The sequence below is a fragment of the Panthera onca genome, chromosome C2, assembly GCF_046562875.1.
Source record: "Panthera onca isolate mPanOnc1 chromosome C2, mPanOnc1 haplotype 2, whole genome shotgun sequence".
NCBI lineage: Eukaryota > Metazoa > Chordata > Mammalia > Carnivora > Felidae > Panthera > Panthera onca.
In genome coordinates, this window is record NC_138347.1 from 118,609,722 (window position 1) to 118,631,565 (window position 21,844).

Sequence of the window (21,844 nt, forward strand, 5' to 3'; positions counted from 1 at the left end):
GGTGTACAATATATTGATTCAATATATTACTGAGTGCTTATCACTATAAGTAAAATTCCAACTGTCACCATACATTATCACATTATTACCATATGATTAGCTGTATTCCCTATCCAGTAAGCTTCATCTCTGAGACTTATTTATTTATAACTGGAAGTTTGTAGGCTGATTTATTTTTTAAAATTTGAATATAGCTGGCGCCCAACATTACATTTGTGTCAGGCATACAACTTAGTGATTTGACAAGTTCATACATTATGCTATGTTCCCACAAATGAAGCTACCGTCTATCCCATTACTATGTTATTACAATACAATTGATGATATTCCTTAGTTTGTACCTTGTATTCCCATGATTTATTCATTCCATAAATGAAGACCTGTATCTTCCTCTGCCCTTCACCAATTTTGCTCAACCACCACTGTCCTCCCCTCCAGCACAAAACAGTTTCTGTATTTATAGGTCTCATTCTGCATTAAAAAAAAATTCCATTATGGGGCGCCTGGGTGGCTCAGTGGGTTAAGTGTCTGACTTCGGCTCAGGTCATGATCTCACAGTTAGTGGGTTGGGGCCCCGTGTTGGGCTCTGTGCTAACAGCTCACAGCCTGGAGCCTCTTTGGATTTGGTGTGTGTGTCTCTGTTTCTGTCTCTCTCAAAAATATTTTTTTTAATTAAAAACAATTCCATTATAATTAACATGTAGTATATTAGTTTCAGGTGTGCAATATAGTGATTAACAATTCTGTACACCATACAGTACTTACGACAGTAAATGTACTCTTAATCGCCTTCATCTATTTCATCCATTCCTCCCACCCACCTCTCCTCTGGTTACCACCAGTTCTCTATATTTGGGTCTGTTTTCTATGTGTCTCTTTTTTTTCATTGCTAGTTTGTTTATGAAATTCCATATGACTGAAATCATACAGTATTTGTCTTTCTCTGACAGACTTATTTCACTTAGCATCATTCTATCTAGATCTGTCCATGTTGCTGCAAATGGCAAGATTTCATTCCCATTGTGACTGAATTATATTCCACTGTGTGTGTGTGTGCGTGCACACACATCATCTTTATCCATTCATTTATCAATGAACAATAGGGTGGCTCCATAATGTGGCTATTGTAAATGTTGCAATAAACATAGGGGGGCGTATAACTTTTTGAATTCACGTTTTTGTACTACTCGGGCAAATATACAGCAGTGAAATTACTCAATTAAATGGTAATTCTACTTTTAATTTTTTGAGGAAACTCCATAACTGTTTTTCGCAGTGGCTGCACCGCCAGAGGGTTCGTTTTTCTCCATGTCTTCATCAACACTTGTTTCTTGTGTTTTTGATTGTAGCCATTATGACAGGTGTGAAGTGGTGTCTCATTGTGGTTTTGATTGCATTTACCTGGTGATTAGTGATGTTCAATATCTTTTCACGTGTCTGTTGTCCACCTGAATGTTTTCTTTGGAGATACGTCTGTTCATGTCTTAGGCACATTTTGAATTGGATTATTATTTGTTGTTTTTTTGTTTGTTTCTTTGATATTGAGTTGTATAGTCTTTTTTGGATACTAACACTTTAATGGGTATGCCATTTGCAATTATCTTCTCCCATTTAGCAGGTTGTCATTTTGTTTTGTTTTCTGTGCCAACAATTTTTATTTTGATGTAATTCCAAAAGTTGATGTTTGCTTTTGTTTCCCTTGCCTTAGGAGACATCTAGAAAAACGTTGCTACAGTCAATGTTCAGAGAAATTACTGCCTACACTCTCCTCTAGGATTTTCTGGTTTCAGGTCTCAGATTTAGGTCTTTAATCCATTTTGAGTTTATTATTGTGTATGGTATGAGAAAGTGGCTCAGTTTCATTCTTTGGCATGCAGCTGTCCAGTTTTCCCAGCACCATTTGTTGAAGAGACTGTCTTTTACCATTGCATATTCTTGGCTCCTTTTCCGCAGTTAATTGGCCATATAATCATTTATTTTATGATTTATTTCTTTATGGTATATTTCTGGATTGAGTATTCTGTCCTATTGATCTAGATGTTTGCTTTTATGCCAGTACAATACTTTTTTGATTACCAAAGCTTTGTAGTATATCTTGAAATCTGGGATGATGATACATCCAGATTTGTTCTTTCTCAAGGTTGTTTGGCTATTTGGGGTCTTCTGTGGTTCCACACAAATTTTAGGATTGTTTTAGCTCTGTGAAAAGTGCTGTTGGTATTTTGACACAGATTGCATTAAATCTATAGATTGCTTTGGTAGTATGGACATTTTAACAATATTTTTTCTCCCAGTCCATGAGCGCAAAGCATCTTTCCATTTTTTTGTGTGTCTTATTCACTTTCTTCCATCAGTATTTTATAGTTTTAGAGTATAGGTCTTTCACATCCTTGGTTAAGTTTATTCCTGTGTATTTTACTATTTTTGATGAGTTGTAAATGGGACTGTTTTCTTAATTTCTCTTTCTGCTTGTTTATTATTAACATAATGAATTGGAACAGATTTATACATGTTGATTTTGTATCCTGAAACCTTCCTGAATCCATTTATCAATTCTAGTAATTTTTTGGTGGGGTCTTTAAGGTATTCTATGTGTAGTATCATGTCATTTGCAGATAGTAAACATTTTACTTCTTCTTTACCAATATGGATACCTTTATATTTTTTCTTTGATTGCTGTGGCTAAGACTTAAAGTACTATGTTGAATAAAACATAATGAAATGAAATGTAATGAAATTGAGAAGCACAATAATAATAAAAGTGGCAAGAGTAGACATTCTTGTCTTCTTCCTGATCTCAGGAAAAAGCTTTTAGTTTTCCATTATTGAGTATGGTGTTATCTATGGGATTTCATATGTGGTCTTTATTATGTTGAGGTATGTTTCCTTTCCTCTCACTTTGTTGAGGGTTTTTATCATGAATGGATGTTATACTCTGTGACGTTGTTTTTGTGAATCTATTGAAATTATCGTATAGGTTTTATCCCTGCTCTTGTTGATGTAATGTATCACATTGATTTTTGAATATTAGACCATGCTTTCAGAAATAAATCTCACTTGATCATGACGAATTTTTAAAAATATATTGTTGGACTAGGTTTGTTAAAATTTTGTTAAGGAGTTTTGCACCTATGTCCATCAGAGATACTGGCCTGTAGTTCTTTTTTTTTTTTTTTTTTTTGTAGTGTCTTTATCTGATTTTGGTATCAGGGTAATGCTTGCCACATAAACGAATTTGGAAGCTTTCCTCCCTCTTATTAATATTTTTTACTTTTTAAATTTTTCTTTAAATTTCAGTTAGCATACAATGTTGTATTAGCTTCAGGTGTATGATGTAGTAATTGAACAACTGCATGTTTCACTTGGGGCTCATCAGGACAAGTGCACTCCTTAATCCTCATCATCTATTTAATTCAGCCTCCTACCCACAACCTCTTCTATTTTAGGGGGAATAGTTTAAGAAAAATAGGTATTAGCTCTTCTTTAAATGCTTGGTAGAAATCAACAATGAAGCTCTCTGATCCTGGACTTTCATTTGCTGATAGTTTTTTTTTTTCTTTCTGTTTTTGGTTATTTTTGTTTTTGTTTTGATAACTGATTCAATTTCATTGATGGTTATCATCTGTTAAAATTATCTGTTTCTTATTCAGTTTTGGGAGGTTATATGTTTCTAGGAATTTAACCATTTCTTCTTCGTTGTCCAATTTGCTAGCATATAATTTTTCATCATACTCATGATCCTTTGTATTTCTATGGTGTCATTTCTGATTTTATTCATTTGAGTATTGTCTATTACTTTTTTGTAAGTCTGGCTTAAAGCTTTATGAAGTTTGTTGATATTTTAAAAGAACCAGCTCTTGGTTTCATCAATTTCTTGTATCGGTTTTTGTTTGTTTTGTTTTTTAGCTTCTATTTTATTTCTTCTCTAATCTTTATTATTTCCTTCCTTCAACTGCTTTTGGATTTTGTTTGTTCTTTTTCTAGACCCTTTAGGGGTCAGGATATGTTGTTATTTTCTTGCTTCTGGAAGTAGACTTGGACCACTATAAACTTTCCTTTTAGGACAGCTTTTGCTGCATCTCAAAGGTTTTAGACCATTGTGTTTTCATTTTTGATTTCTTGGTTGACCCATTTGCTGTTTAGTAGATATACTAAATTTTACTTCTTTTGTGCTTCTCAGTTTTCTTAATCCTGCTTATTTTGGTCTTCCCTTTCAATGCAGAGAATCCACTTTAACATTTCTTCTAAGGCTGGTTTAGTGGTGATGAATTCCTTTAACTTTTGTTTGTCCTGCAAAGTCTTTCTCTCTCCTATTCTGAATGATAGCCTTGCTGGATAGCATATTCCTGGCTGCAGATTTTTCCCTTTCAGCATTTTGAATGTATGGTTCCAGTCCCCTCTGGCCTGCAGAGTTTCTTCTGAAAAATCAGCTGATAGCCTAATGGGGTTTCCTTTGTACATAATTGATTTCTTTTTTCTTGCTTTTAAAATTCTCTTTTCATCACTACTTTTCCCTGCATTTTAGTTACCATATATCTTGGCATGGACCTACTTGGGTTGATTTTGCTGGGGACTCTATGCCTCCTGGATCTACATTTCTGTTTCCTTCCCCAGATTAGGGAAGTTTTCAGCTATTATTTCTTCAAAAAATTTTTCTACCACCTTTTCTCGCTCGTCTTCTGTGATCTCTATGAGGCAAATGTTACTATGCTTGATGGTGTTACTGAGTACTCTTAACCTATTTCATTTTTTATTGTTCTTTTTTCTCTCTCCTGTTCAGTTTGATTACTTTTCATTACCCAGTCCTCCAGATTGCCAATTCATTATGTTTGCTCTGGCCTACTATTTATTTCCTCTAGTGTATTTTTAATTTCAGTTGTTGAGTTCTCCATCTTTGATTGGCTTTTTTAATGTCTCCTTTCTGTTTATTGAGGGTCTCACTGAGGTCTTCCACTCTTTTCTCAAGTCCAGTGAGTATCTCTATGATATTCTATCTTTCATTGAGCTCTCTTACTGTGATTTTGTCCCATTCTTCATTTGGGACATATTCCTCTAAACCTTTATGTCTGTTTTAGTGTGTTAGGAAAGTCACCTATATCTTCTGATCATGAAGAAGTGATACTGTAGTCCCCTACTGTTCAGTGTCCCCTGTTCAACAGAATCTGGCACTTCCAGGGTGTCTCCCATGTATGTTGCATGTATACTACTGTTGTGATGGAGCCATATTTTCTTGTTGTCTGCAATGGCTCTCTTTCCTGATCGTGTACAGGATGGTGACCCTATTTTGTTAGTGGGCCAGTCTGGGGACACCTTGGGTTTGAGTCAGACCAGGAATTTTCCATAGATGCAATAACACCAACTGCAAGGCACTTTCCCTATGTTGTTCTCTAAGAAGCTTCATTGGTGGTTGGGGCCTACAGTCAGACCACATATATATCCCCCAAAACCACTGCTGGGATTATAGTCAAATGAGTGTGTGTGTGTGTGTGTGTGTGTGTGTGTGTGTGGTTGTCTTCCCCTCTACTTGGGGCAGTATCCTGCCCCTTTCAGAGCTGTTAGCACACTGCCATATTTGTGGTTCATCTTTGAGTAGAACTTCTTTTGAGGCCAGGATGTAGGCAATAGATTCACAGGAGAACACAAGGGTGGGGTGCATTGTTAGCTAGGTGGGACAGTGTTCATGCTGCATTGGTCCCTCTTGTGTCCCTATAAATAGGCTGGTTTATCCATTCATCAGTTGATGGACATTTAGGCTCTTTCCATAATTTGGCTATTGTTGAAAGAATGAAATATGGCCCTTTGTAGCAACATGGATGGAACTGGAGTGTGATGCTAAGTGAAATAAGCCATACAGAGAAAGACAGATACCATATGGTTTCACTCTTATGTGGATCCTGAGAAACTTAACAGAAACCCATGGGGGAGGGGAAGGAAAAAAAAAAAGAGATTAGAGTGGAAGAGAGCCAAAGCATAAGAGACTCTTAAAAACTGAGAACAAACTGAGGGTTGATGGGGGGGTGGGAGGGATGGGAGGGTGGGTGATGGGTATTGAGGAGGGCACCTTTTGGGATGAGCACTGGGTGTTGTATGGAAACCAATTTGACAATAAACTTCATATATTGAATAAATAAATAAATAAATAAATAAATAAATAGGCTGGTTTAGCAGAGGGAGATGGTGCCCACCCATTCTTTTGTTCTTGGAGACCTCTCCTAAAGTTTCCTCCCCGTCCAGGACACATTCTGACAGGCAGAAGTCAGAATGTATGTCTTCTTTTACTCCAGGCATTTTTCAAACTTCTGCTTCTATGCTGTATCTCAGTGGAGCTGTTTGTTATGGTGTGTCTTTAAGGGTGGAGACTCAGTTTGCTATTGCCCTCCAGCTCTCTCAGAGAACAGCCTGCTGAATTTTGAAGTTATAGATGTAAAGCCCCACAGTCTGCAAGATTTTTTAAAGTTAAGCCCCTCTGATTTTCAAAACAAATATTATGGATATTTGTTTTCCCAGGGCAGGATCCACACACATGGATGCCTGGTGTGGTGTCTGCCCCTTTCCCATTTTCATGCCTGTTATTTCCCTCCCTCTGTGAATAGGCCTGTGGGTCAGGTTGGTTGTTGACCATGTGTCCAACCTTCCTAGCCTTTTTTTAAAGTTTATTTATTTTAAGAGAATAACAGTGTATGTGTCGGGGGGGGGGGGTGGTGGGAGGGGCAGAGAGAGAAAATCCCAAGCAGGCTCCATTCTGTCAGTGCAGAGCCCGATGTGAGGCTCAAACTCATGAAGAGTGAGATCATGTCCTGAACTGAAATCAAGAGACACCTGACTGTCTGAGCCACCCAGGCACCCCTTTCCTAACCTTTTCAATATGTCCTCTTCTCTACATTCAGCTATGAAGAGTATGTTGTACCAGTCTTTTGATTATTTTCTGGATTATTTACACTGCTGTTTGTATTATCTAGGTGTACCCATCGGACAGGTTGCTCTTAGGATTCTCTTACTCTGCCATCTTCTCCAGAAGTTTTGATTCTGCTTTTTGTTTATGTATTGTTTTTAGATTCCTCTTATGCACAGAATCATATGGTATTTGTCTTTTCTGGACTTACTGCGCTTAGCATAATACCCTCTAGGTCTATCCATGTTGTCTCAAATGGCACAATCTCATCCATTTTTATGGCTTTGTAATACACTTTGTTTGTATATACAAACCCCATTGCTTTATATATTCATAAATTGATGGATATTAGGTTACTTACATACCTTGACTACTGTATATAATGTTGCAATAAACATATAAAATCATATAACTTTTTGAATTAGTGTTTCATTTTCTTCATTTAAATATCTGGTAGAAGAATTACCGGACCATATGGTATTCCGATTTTTAATATTTTGATGAAACTCTGTACTGTTTTCCACAGTGGCTGTACCAATTTACATTTCTACCGGCAGTGTACAGGGTTTTTTCCTCTACATCTGTGTCAGCATTTGTTATGTCTTGTCATTTTGATATTAGCCATTCTAAATGGTATAAGGTGATAGCTCATTTTGGTCTCAATTTGCATTTGCCTAATGATTAGTGATGTCAAAGATCTTTTCATGGGTGCATTGGCCATCTGTATGTCTTTTTGGACAAAAAAATATTCAGGTGCTTTGCCTATTTTTTTCAGATTTTTTTTTTTTAGTGCTGAGCTGTATAATTCCTTTCTATCTTTTGGATATTAACCCCTATTGGATATATCATTTTCAAATATTTTCTCCCATTCAGTAGTTTGTCTCTTTTTTTGTTTGTTTGTTTTGTTTTTTTGATGGGTTCCTGTGCTGCACAAAAAACTTTTTATTTTGAGGTAGTCCCAATAGTTTAGTTTTGCTTTTGTTTCCCTTAGCAGAGGAAAAATATCTAGAAAAAATGATGCTATGGACTATTTCCAAAAAATACTCCTTATGCTTCTAGGATTTTTGTGATGTTGGGTCTCAGTTAAGTCTTTAATCCATTTTGAGTTTATTTTGGGGTATGGTATTAAAAGATGGTCCAGTTTTATTGTTTTTCATGTAGCTATACAGTTTTCCCAACATTTTATGGGAAATACTATCTTTTACTCATTGTATATTCCTACCTACTTTGTCAGAGATTAACTGACCATAAATAGTCATTCATTTCTTTCTTGGCTCTCTATCCTGCTCTGTTGATCTATGTATCTATTTTGGTGCTAGTACCATACTGATTGGATTTCTAGAGATGTGTAATATATCTTGAAATCTGGCAATTGTGTCATCTACGGCTTTATTCTGCTTTCTCAGGATTACTTTGGCCATTCTGGGTCTTTTGTGATTCCATACAAATTTTATGATTATTTATTCTAGTTTTGTTTAAAAAAAATGCTTAGGAATTTGATAGGGATTGCATTCAATCTATAGATTGCTTTGGGTAATATGTACATTTTAACAATATTGATTCTTCTCATCCATTATCTGGAAAGAGTATCTTTCCATTTGTTTGTATCATCTTCAATTTCTTTCATCAATGGTTTATAGTCTTCAGAGTATAGGTCTTTCACATCCCTGATTAAGTTTATTCCTAGTATTTTTGATGCAGTCATAAATGATGTTGTTTTTTAAGTTTCTCTTTCTGCCATTTTGATATTGTTCTGAATAATAGTAATTCATGAGAGCTGCACTTTTGATTTCATGGTGGAAAGCTTTATTAATTTTAAAGGAAAGGGAATGCATGGAATTAAGCAATTATAGTAAACAAAGAGACGTATGGAGAAGAACGAAGAATGGGTTAATACATCAAATCAGGTGCCCAGGACATTCAACCTTCTAGCTGGGGAAGCAGGGTTGAAGTCCCAACTGAGAGTCCTGGGCTGAGTGTCCTCCCCTCAGGTAAGACTTCCAACTATTCCTGCCAGGGCAACATATACATATCCCGTGTGTGATTTACAGTTAGCCATTAACTTTGCCTAAGTGCAGCCTTGAGCAAGCTGTTGTTTTCTCTGTTTCATTTATCTCTTATAATCTTAGGAGCCTAGGCATCTGCATATTTCTCTTCTCCCCTGATCCATTCCAGGGGGCCAGCCTTGTCTGGCTCAAGGTGGTGAGGCATATTAATCCCTCTTGGCATCATGAACAGTTCCAGTCTCACAGCTGGATACATAGTACAAGTCAACGAAGTCACCCGTGATTGTGTATGTGCTGCTCTGAGCAGAAATGAATGACAAGTCACTCAAACAAGTTCTATACAGAGCAGTTATTAGGATATAGAAAGGCTACCAATTTCTGAGTACTAATTTTGTATCCTGCCACTTTAGTCAATTCACTTATTACTTCTAGCAGTTTTTGGTGGTTTCCTTAGGATTTCCTATGTGTGACATCATATCATATGCACATTGTGACGGTTTAACTTCTTTAACATTATGGATGCCTCATTTCTTTTTCTTGTCTCATTGGCATGGCTATGACTCTCAGTACTATGTTGGTTAAAAACATTAGGAGTGGACATCTTCATCTTCTCCCTGACCTTAGAGGGAAAACTGTTTTGCATCATTGAGTATGAACTTAGTGGTGGGTTTTTCATATATGAACTTTACTATGTTGATGTAAGTTCCCTGTAAACCCACTTGGTTGAGAGTTTTTATCATGAATGGATTTGAATCTTATCAAATGCTTTTTCTACGTGTATTGAGATGATCATATGATTTTTATCTTTATTTTTGTTGATATGGTTATGACACTGATTGGTTTGCATATGTTGAATCATCCTTGTATCCTTTGAATAAATGGTGCTTCATTGTGGTGAATGATGTTTTTAATATATTGTTTGACTCAGTTTGCTAATATTTTGTTGAGATTTTTTCCATCAGTGTTCATTGAGGATATGGGCCTATAGATATTTTTGTGGTTTTGGTATCAGGGTAAGACCTTATGGAATGTATGTGGAAGCTCTCCTTTTTATTCTCTTTTTTTGGAATAGTAAGAAAAGAATAGATATTTGGTCTCCTTTAAATGTCTGATAGAATTCCCTTGTGAATTCACCTTGTCCTAGGCTTTTATTTTATGGTATTTTTTGATTACCAATTCAATTTCCGTACTTGAAATTGGTCTTTTCATTTTTCTATTTCCTCCTCATTCAGTATTGGATGATTATATGCTTTTAGAAATTGATTGATTTCTTTTCGGTTGTCCAGTTTATTGGCATATAATTTTTCATAGTATTTTCTAATAATCTTTATTTCTGTGTGTCAGTTGTTACATACATAAAATCAGAAATGACAAAGAATTATGTATGTCCTTCTCCTTTTTTCTTGATGAGTCTAAGAGTTTGTCAATTTTGTTAATCATTTCAAAGAACCAGCTCTTTGTTTTATTGATTTTTCTCTATTTTTTTTTAGAATCCATCATTTATTTCTGCTCTGATCTCATTTCCTTTCTTCTACTCCTCATGGGCTTTGTTCTTCTTCTAGTTCCTTTATGTATAACGTTACATATTTTTTTTGGAGATTTTTCTGGAAGGTAAGACAGTATCACTATATACTTCCCTTTTAAAACTGCTTTCACTGTGTCCCACAGATTTTGGACAATTGTGTTTTCCTCTTCATTTGTCTCCATGTATTGTTTTTCTTCTTTGACTGCTTTATTGGCTAATTGGTTGTTTATTATCATATTGTTTAATGTCTGTGTATTTTCCAGTTTTTCTCTTGTGTTTTATTTCTTTTACATTATTTTTTTAATGTTTATTTATTTTTGAGACAGAGCATGAACAGGGGAGAGGCAGAGAGAGAGAGGGAGACCCACAATCCAAAACAGGCTCCAGGCTCTGAGCTGTCAGCACAGAGCCTGACACAGGGCTCGAACCCATGAGCTGTGAGATCATGACCTGAGCTGAAGTCGGAAGCTTGACTGATTGAGCCACCCAGGTGCCCCTCTTGTGATTTATTTCTAGTTTCATAGTATTGTGATCAGAAAAGATGCATGGTATAATTTCAATTTTCTTAAATTTATTGAGGCTTGTTTTATGGCCTAATATGTGCTATATCCTGGAGAATGTTTGATGTACACTTGAGATAGGTACATACTTATTTCCATTTTTTAAGTTGTTTTCTGTTTTGTTTTTTACGTACTTCTTTGTTCTTTCTTGTTCTCTTTCTTTGTGACGATGGGTTTCTATACTGTTATGTTTGGCTTTCTTCCTCTTTATTTTTATGTATCCACATAGGTTTTGGGTTTGTGGTTACCATGAGGTTCATATATAAGATCTTAACAGCAGTCTATATTAACGTAATGGTCATTTAAGTTCAAACATTTTACTAATAAATAACAGGAAAAAAAGACCCTTTTCCCACTTGTCTTTGTACCCCCTTCACATTTTAGGTATATGTTGTTTGTCTTACGTCTGATTTTTGCCACTTCATTTCCAGTGGAAGAAGTCACTTTAACATTTCTTTTGGGCTGGTTTAGTCACGAAAAACTCCTTTATCTTTTGTCTGGGAAAGTATCTCACCTTCAAACCTGAATGATAACCTTGCCTGGTAGAGTATTTCTGGTTGTAGGTTTTTTTCCTTTCAGCACTTTGAATATGTCCTTTCACTCTTTTCTGGCCTGCACAATTTCTGCTGAAAAATTAGCTGATAGCCTTAAAAGTTTTCCCTTAAAGGAACTATTTTGTCTTTCTCTTAGCTGCTTTTGAGACTCTTTTATCTTTAACCTTTGACATTTTAATTATTATGTGTTGTGGCCTTCTGGGGTACATCTTGTTTAAAGCCCTCTGCTTCTTGGATTTGGATGTCTGTTTCCCTTCATAGGTTATGGCGGTTTACAGTTATTTGAAGAAAAAAATATGTTTTCTACACCATTTTTACTCTTCTTCTGATAACACTATAATGTGAATTTTTTTCAGTTGATGATGTCCAAAAGATCTCTTAATCTATCCTCATTAAAAAAAAATCTTTTCTCTTTTTGCTGGTCAGCTTGTGTGCTTTCTATTACCATGTCTTCCAGATACATTCTTCTCCATCATCTAATCTACTATTGATTTCCTCTAGTGTGTTATTTCAGTTACTGTATTTTTCATCTCTGATTGCTTCCTTCTTTTAATGTTTTCTATCCCTTTATTGATGATCTCACTGAGATTTTCTACTCTTTTCTCCAGCCTGGTGTGTATCTTTATAATCAGTACTTTAAATTATCAGGCATATTACTCATCTGTGTTTCATTTAGTTGTTTTTGAATTTTTAACTTCTACATTCTTTAGAGCATATTCCTCTGTCTCCCCATTTTGCTTGATTTTCTGTGTGTGTTTCTTTAGATTAGGCAGAACAGTGACTTGTAAACTTGAAGGAGCATTCTTGATCATGATATTATATAGACTGGATATGCTTGCTGACTTTTGCTGGATGGCTGGAGCTGTGACTATGGTATGCTAGTTACTCTTTTAAACTGCAAATTTTTTGAGAAAGAAGAAAATGAGTAAAAGAAGAAAACATGTATGGAAATAAAACAAAAAAAAAATTCATTCTTTTGCAAGTTTCTATCCGGGTTTCCTGAAACCATTTGTTGAAGAGACTTTTTCCCATTGAATATTCTTTCCTGCTTTGTTGAAAAATAGTTGAACATATAGTTGTGGGTTAATGTCTGAGTTTTCTGTTCTCCATTAATATGTGTCTATTTTTGTGCCAGTACCGTACTGTTTTGATCACAACAGCTCTGTAATTAATAGGACTTGACTCTGAAAATGTGATGCCTGCAGCTTGCTTTTCTTTTTCAAGGTTTTTTTCAATAGCTTTGGCTATTCAAGGTCTTTTGTGGTCCTATAAAAAAGTTAGGAGTGTTGTAACTATGTGAAAAATGGTGTTGGTTGGTTGGTTTATTTATTTGTATTGTAGAGACAGTTGTGAGCAGGGGAGGGACAGAGAGAGAGGGAGACAGAATCCAAAGTAGCCTCCAGGCTCTAGGCTCTGAGCTGTCGGCACAGAGCCCTACCTGGGGCTCAAACTCACAGGTCATGATATCATGACCTGAGCTGAAGTCATATGCTTAACTGAGCCACCCAGGCACCCCTGCTGGTGGCATTTTGATAGTTGAAAGGGACTGCATTAAATACACAAATTACTTTGGGTAGTATAGACATTGTAACAATATTTGTCCTTCTAATCTGTGAGCGTGGAATGTCTTTCCATTTCTTTGTGTCTTCTTCAATTTTGCTCATTAGTGTTTTATAGTTTCCAGAGTACAGATCTTTCACCTCTTTGGATAGATTTGTTCCTAAGTATCTTCTTGTTTTCGGTGCCATTATAAATGGGATTGCTTGCTTAATTTCTCTTTTTGCTGCTTCATTATTGGCATATAGAAATGTAACAGACTGATGTACATTGATTTCATACCCTATAATTTTATTGAATTTGTGTATCATTTATAACAGTTTTTTGGTGGGGTCTTTCAGGTTTTCTAGATAGAGTATCCTGTCATCTGCAAATAGTGATTTCAAGTTTTGAATCCCAGGTGCACACAGGAGAGCTGTGGTGCAGTCTATGCCAATGGCCCAGGCACAGACAAGTTGAGAGTTGGGATCTGACAGAAGACTGGGACATAGAAGGGGATATTGTTTGCTTTTCTGTGAGTTTCCTGAACAGCAGGGGGTGTGAGCTCCCTTCCCCAGGGAGGAGACAGTGGGGTGCCACTCCCCTTGTTCACCAGAATGGTTGGACTTCAGTGAGCAACATAGTGCCCCAGTGGAGGCTCGAGCCACTTACACCAAACACTGACCCCTGTGTCCTGCAGGGGCTTCTTTACTAGGGCAAGTCTGTAAGCTTGTGCAGTGGGCCTCTCCTGCATGTATCAAGTTTACTGATAATAGAGTGCTCTAAAGCTGCAGTTTTGGTGGAAATAGGACCAGGATTTTTTCCTTTTCCTTTGGAATCAGGCGTATAATTTTTTGTTTGTTTGTTTTTCATTTCCTTTTCTTGTTTTTTAGATCAGGCTTCTTTCTTTTTCTTTGGAATCAGGGTTTTTTTTTAATATTTTAATGGGGCTTATTTTAAGAAACAAATCAAAGCACACCTATTTAAAGGTCCAAACATTGCCCACTACAAGCAAGAAGGACTTCTGCAGAGGAATGACCTATGGGAAAGAGCAGCCAAAACACAACAGTGGAGTGCACGCAGCATACACCAGAAACACTTCTGGAAACACCAGGCTCTGGACACTACATGACCCTTCCTTAATATAGCATAACTCTCAGGAGCAGGAAACGTCGACAAAATAAGATGGAAGAATTCTCCCCAAAAGAAAAATCAAGAAGAAATAACAGCCAGGGATTTACTCAAAACAAATATAAACAATATATATGAACAAGAATTTAGGACAACAATCATAAGACTAATAGCTGGGCTTGAAAAAAGCATGAAAGCCTTGCTGCAGAGATAAAAGACCTAAAACCTGGTCAGGCCAAAATAAAAAATCTATAACTGAGATGTGACTGGATGTAATCGCAACAAGGATGAAGAACAGAGGAATGAATAGGTGACATAGAAGATAAAATTATGGAAAACAATGAAGCTGAAAAGAAGAGGGGAAAGAAAACTATCAGATCACAAATGTAGACTTCGGAAACTCAGCGATCCCATAAAGTGTAATAATAGCCATATCATAAGAGTTCCAGAAGAAGAGCAGGAAAAATGCAGAAGGTTTATCTAAATAAATTATTGCTGAGCACTTCCCTAATCAGGGGAAAAAACAGGCATTCAAGTCCAAGAGGCACAGAGAACTCGCCTCAAAATAAACAAAAACAGGTCAACACCAAGACCTATCACAGTAAAACTTGCACAAAGATGTGGCATATGTATACAATGGAATATTAGTCATGAAAAAGAATGAACTTTTCCCACTAGCATCAACATGAATGGAGCTAGAGAGTATAATATTAAGTGAAATAAGTCAGAGAAAGATAAATACTGTATGATTTGATTCATATGTGGAAATTAAGAAAACAAATGAGCAAAGAGAATAAAAAAGAGAGTGGCATACCAAGAAACTGACTCTTAACTATAGAGAACAGATGGTTACCAGAGGGGCTGGGTGGGGGATGGGAAAATTGGTGATGGGGATTAAGGCATGCACTTGAAATGAGCACTGGATGTTATAAGGAAGTGTTGGATGACTATATTGTATGTGTAAAACCAATATTACACCGTGTGTTATCTAACTGGAATTTAAAAACCTCTAAAAAACTGAATAATAATAAATCTGAAAAAGACCCTGTGGGTTATTTTCTGTGCCTTAGCATCACAGTGGCTGGTGGAGGCTGAGGACCCTGGGCTCACTAAGGTTGAAAGCCCACTGTAAACTGGACCCTATTCTGTTATGGGCTTTTAAGTTGGAGGAGAAAATACCATCCCTACAATTCTTTGGTGTTGTTAAACCCTGGATTTTTTTTTTTTTTTCCTGTGTCCTAGCATGATCAAGGCTGGCATGGGCCTGCAGACACTAGACTAGATCTTGCTATGGTCTCAAGCTCATAGTGACCATCAGACCCACCCATTACCACTGTGTCCTGTTGTAGGCTTTTAAAGTGGCGTAGGAACGTATATTGTTTTGTCCAATCTTTCTGACCTGGACAGTGTTCCCACAGATCCTCTGCTCCTTAGCCAGAGTCCTGGTGTTTTTCTGTTCTATGCTAGTTAGTAACTCTTTTAAACCATGTCTTATTCTCTGTGCCCAAGAACAGAGGAATCTACTTCTGGTCCCTGAGAACTAACCGCCCCTACCACTGTTCACAGCATTGCGGGTACAGTTCCCTTTGTGGCCAGGTCTCCGTCTCTTTTTCTGTTCTCTTGCCATTTTGTGTTTGATTGTTCAGTAGCTCTTCAGTCAGCCCTGTTCTTTCTCAGGAGGAATTGTTCTATTAATAGGTGTAATTTGATGTGTTCCACAGAGGAGATGAGTTCAGGGTCTTTCTAAGTCATAAACTTGGAACAGAACTCCCTGGAGGCTGATTATTTCTTAAGAAACTGCAAAACAAAAGAATCTCTAAAAACCAAGTGGAAATTTTCTGTAATAAGGGACATACATATGAATAAGGGATATCTCTATTTGTAAGATTCTCTTTGTACAAATCTCTATTTGTACAGTGTCTCCCTCACTGTGCTAGAAAAAGGAGAGGACTCTAAATCTCTAGAAACTGGTCAATGGAGGAGACAATTGACTTTAAATCTTCATAACAACCTTTCCCTTGTCTGCTATACTTTTCCTGGTAACCTCCATTAACTGACTCCCCATCCCCAACATCTTTTGTCTTCAGCTGAAGATGATATTTAAGGTTGTTGGCTTTAGCTATTTTGGGGAATTATTTAGTTTTCCTGGATCGCTCTCGTTTGCAAAGGTGGTATACATGATATTAAAATTTTATTCACTTTTCTCCTGTTAAGCTATGTTAAGTCAAATTAATTATTAGACCAGTCAAAGGACATAAAAAGGAAGAAAAGAAAACTCTTCTGCCCCTGCATTGTCAAGCATGGCATTATGTGTCAATAAATCAATTTTATGTAATGGTAGCAGGTCTAACTGGCTTTATTCAGATTCATGATTCTGGCAGCATTCGGTCTAGCAAATAGAAAGGAGCTGAGAAGAGCTATACAAAATGACTTTGATAGGCAAAGGGAGTCCTCTAGCAAAGAGTGGGTTGTTTTAGACAAGGTCTGCTTCCTTTGGGGGGGAGCTGGGGTCCATCAGGCAGATTGCCTCACTAGTGCTGACCAGGTAATTTTAGATGAACTGGTTTAAGATTCCACTCCTGAGAGATGTTGAAACTGTAAGTTAGGTATTAAGTCCTGGTTTGGTGACATGGATTTAGCACAAATGACTCTATTTGGTGCCTATTGTCTCCTTTTAAACAATAAATACATATTATACAGTAATGTTTTATCAAAAATTCCCTTATGGCTTGTCCTGGTTCCTTAGAGAATTGAATTACTTGTGTCACTGTTTTTGAAGTTAAAAGTTTTTTTTAAAAGAAAAGGAGTGTGGTGGGGGGAAGAGTTGATACTTTAAAAATGCTAACCTGCAGTATTTTTAGGTACCTATAAGCATGTAAAGAAATACAGAATATTCAGTTCTTACACAGCAGTTTTCTGTAGAATCCCTGAAAAATTGGATCAAAATAATTTGACTAATTGATCAATTGATTAATTAATTGATAATTTCTAATGACAACATTTAAAAAATATTGGCTGCTTCATGTGAAATTATTTTAAATCTATATAAAATGTGTTTAGCCAACGTGGCTAGTGCACAGCAGCTTCCAGTGTATTAAAATCCTATATATTTTAATCTTAGGATGAAATCAATTGGGAAATTGTGGTACAAAATAATGTATTTATAAACAACTAGGCCATATTTTAAGTGAACTGAGGGGGCTATGTAAATCTTATACACAATCTTTTTATACCATAATTACATAGATTAACCTTGGACACTGGGTATTTTTCATTGTCTGAGGCTTAGAAACTGATAGTCGAGAAGGCTTTAGGTATTTTGATTTGTTGATCAGAAAGAACATATTTCAACTAAATTCTTCATATTTTATTATTTTAATGTTTATTTTTGAGACACAGAGTTTGTAAGAAGGGGAGGGGAGAGAGAGAGAGGGAGACACAGAATCTGAAGCAGGCTCTGAGCTGTCAGCACAGAGCCCGATGTGGGCTCTAAAGCTCTCCCTCTGCCCTTCTCCTGCTCATGATTTGTCTCTCTCTCTCAAAAATAAATTTAAAAAAATTTAAAAATACTACTATTTAAAGATTTTCATTTTTTTCCACTCACTTTCAGATAACCCACAGAGCTTAAACATCTATGGTTTTACAGATTTTTCAAAAAACAAAACCAAATGCATTATTTCCAATGCTTGTTATAGTATTTGTCCTAATGAAAGTTACATGCTAAGTAGACATTTAATTCTTTGGCAAATAACAAATTTGTTTTGCTATTTTTAGAAGGCACAGCTGTAATATAGAATGTGGAGAGCATCAAATATGCTAATAAAACCGCATGTTTTGGTTGTATTTAATTTCATTTATATTAGTAGGTTTCCTAATACTTAAATAATTTAGAATATCAAATTTCTTTTCCTATAAGGACACATCTCCCCAAAATTACATTTATGGAAAAATATTCTATTTTTGTTTTCATCTTAAATCCATAATAAATTTGTAGCTCTTAGTAATACTAAGTAGTTTGATTACATTTTGATAAGACCCATAGGAATCCAAAATCAAATGCTGTCACAGATAAATTGGTCAATCAGATGAATTAATTTTTCTCCGTTTTTAGTAACCATAGAGGAAGTAGCTTTGTAAGGATCTCTTAATTAGGAAAGTTTTCGATACAAGAGAGTAATATGTTTTTCTCTTTCATGATTCTCAAATTCTAGCTATTCTAATGTAAGTTAATTGTTTTAAAAAATATTTCTTCCAATAGCCTTAGTAATTTTGAACTATGTGATGAATATTTCCACTATTATGGTTATGTTTTTAAAAAGCCCTAAGCATGGGACCCTTATTAAAAGCCTCCATCCTGTGAATGGTAGACAATGGCTAGAGGAAGGCATACCGGAGTGCAGAGGGCATGCTCAGCACTAGATCTAGTGATAGGGTTGATGTAAGTAAAAGTCTCAAAGCTTGCTGTGATCAAAGAGATAGAACATAATAGAATAGGACTAAATTTTACTAACTACCAGTGGATTCAGCCTTTCAGTGTTATATTGGCATAGTGATACTGGCTGCTAGAGATTAGGACAGTTGAGAAAAGCTAACAGGATGAGGTATGATTAAGGGTGATCTTCACAAGACAGGAGGAAGTTGTACAGAGGTAGAAAACCCTGAGTACTTTCTGTGAATAAGATAACCAATTACTTAATAAGCACACAGGGTTAAGTAATTTGACCCAGCTAAGAAGATGCTGACCTGGGATATTGTGTTAGGTTTCCATTGCTTCTGTATGACAATTACCACAAACTTGGGGACTTGAAATAACATAAAAATTTTTTCTTACTGTTTTGGAGATCAGAAGTCTAAAATCAAGGTTTTGGTAAGGTGTTTGTACTGGATGCTTCAGGAGAATTATTTCAGCAACTTGGTCCTAAAACAAACCAATAAAACATATTTTTTTTAAACTTTTTTTTTCAATATATGCAATTTATTGTCAAATTGGTTTCCATACAACACCCAGTGCTCATCCCAAAAGGTGCCCTCCTCAATACCCATCACCCACCCTCCCCTCCCTCCCACCACCCATCAACCCTCAGTTTGTTCTCAGTTTTTAAGAGTCTCTTATGCTTTGGCTCTCTCCCACTCTAACCTCTTTTTTTTTTTTTTTTGTCTTTCCCCTCTTCCATGGGTTTCTGTTAAGTTTCTCAGGATCCACATAAGAGTGAAAACATATGGTATCTGTCTTTCTCTGTATGGCTTATTTCACTTAGCATCACACTCTCCAGTTCCATCCATGTTGCTACAAATGGCCATATTTCGTTCTTTCTCATTGCCATGTAGTACTCCATTGTGTATATAAACCACAATTTCTGTATCCATTCATCAGTTGATGGACATTTAGGCTCTTTCCATATTTTGGCTATTGTTGAGAGTGCTGCTATAAACATTGGGGTACAAGTGCCCCTATGCATCAGTACTCCTGGATCCCTTGGGTAAATTCCCAGCAGTGCTATTGCTGGGTCATAGGGTAGGTCTATTTTTAATTTTCTGAGGAACCTCCACACTGCTTTCCAGAGCGGCTGCACCAATTTGCATTCCCACCAACAGTGCAAGAGGGTTCCCGTTTCTCCACATCCTCTCCAGCATCTATAGTCTCCTGATTTGTTCATTTTGGCCACTCTGACTGGCGTGAGGTGATATCTGAGTGTGGTTTTGATTTGTATTTCCCTGATGAGGAGCGATGTTGAACATCTTTTCATGTGCCTGTTGGCCATCCGGATGTCTTCTTTAGAGAAGTGTCTATTCATGTTTTCTGCCCATTTCTTCACTGGGTTATTTGGTTTTTGGGTGTGGAGTTTGGTGAGCTCTTTATAGATTTTGGATACTAGCCCTTTGTCTGATATGTCATTTGCAAATATCTTTTCCCATTCCGTTGGTTGCCTTTTACTTTTGCTGGTTGTTTCCTTTGCTGTGCAGAAGCTTTTTATCTTCATAAGGTCCCAGTAATTCAGTTTTGCTTTTAATTCCCTTGCCTTTGGGGATGTGTCGAGTAAGAGATTGCTACGGCTGAGGTCAGAGAGGTCTTTTCCTGCTTTCTCCTCTAGGGTTTTGATGGTTTCCTGTCTTACATTCAGGTCCTTTATCCATTTTGAGTTGATTTTTTGAATGGTGTGAGAAAGTGGTCTAGTTTCAACCTTCTGCATGTTGCTGTCCAGTTCTCCCAGCACCATTTGTTAAAGAGACTGTCTTTTTTCCATTGGATGTTCTTTCCTGCTTTGTCAAAGATTGGTTGGCCATACGTTTGTGGGTCTAGTTCTGGGGTTTCTATTCTATTCCATTGGTCTATGTGTCTGTTTTTGTGCCAATACCATGCTGTCTTGATGATTATAGCTTTGTAATAGAGGCTAAAGTCTGGGATTGTGATGCCTCCTGCTTTGGTCTTCTTCTTCAAAATTACTTTGGCTATTCGGGGCCTTTTGTGGTTCCATATGAATTTTAGAATTGCTGGTTCTAGTTTCGAGAAGAATGCTGGTGCCATTTTGATTGGGATTGCATTGAATGTGTAGATAGCTTTGGGTAGTATTGACATTTTGACAATATTTATTCTTCCAATCCATGAGCAGGGAATGTCTTTCCATTTCTTTAAATCTTCAATTACCTTCATAAGCTTTCTATAGTTTTCAGCATACAGATCTTTTACATCTTTGGTTAGATTTATTCCTAGGTATTTTATGCTTCTTGGTGCAATTGTGAATGGGATCAGTTTCTTTATTTGTCTTTCTGTTGCTTCATTATTAGTGTATAAGAATGCAACTGATTTCTGCACATTGATTTTGTATCCTGCAACTTTGCTGAATTCATGTATCAGTTCTAGCAGACTTTTGGTGGAGTCTATCGGATTTTCCATGTATAATATCATGTCATCTGCAAAAAGCGAAAGCTTAACTTCATCTTTGCCAATTTGGATGCCTTTGATTTCCTTTTGTTGTCTGATTGCTGATGCTAGAACTTCCAACACTATGTTAAACAACAGCGGTGAGAGTGGGCATCCCTGTCGTGTTCCTGATCTCAGGGAAAAAGCTCTCAGTTTTTCCCCATTGAGGATGATGTTAGCTGTGGGCTTTTCATAAATGGCTTTGATGATGTGTAAGTATGTTCCTTCTATCCCGACTTTCTCAAGGGTATTTATTAAGAAATGGTGCTGGATTTTGTCAAAAGCCTTTTCTGCATCGATTGACAGGATCATATGGTTCTTATCTTTTCTTTTATTAATGTGATGTATCACGTTGATTGATTTGTGAACGTTGAACCAGCCCTGCATCTCAGGAATGAATCCCACTTGATCCTGGTGAATAATTCTTTTTATATGCTGTTGAATTCGATTTGCTAGTATCTTATTGAGAATTTTTGCATCCATATTCATCAGTGATATTGGCCTGTAGTTCTCTTTTTTTACTGGGTCTCTGTCTGGTTTGGGAATCAAAGTAATACTGGCTTCATAGAATGAGTCTGCAAGTTTTCCTTCCCTTTGAATCTTTTGGAATAGCTTGAGAAGGATAGGTATTATCTCTGCTTTAAACGTCTGGTAGAACTCCCCTGGGAAGCCACCTGGTCCTGGACTCTTATTTGTTGGGAGATTTTTGATAACCAAT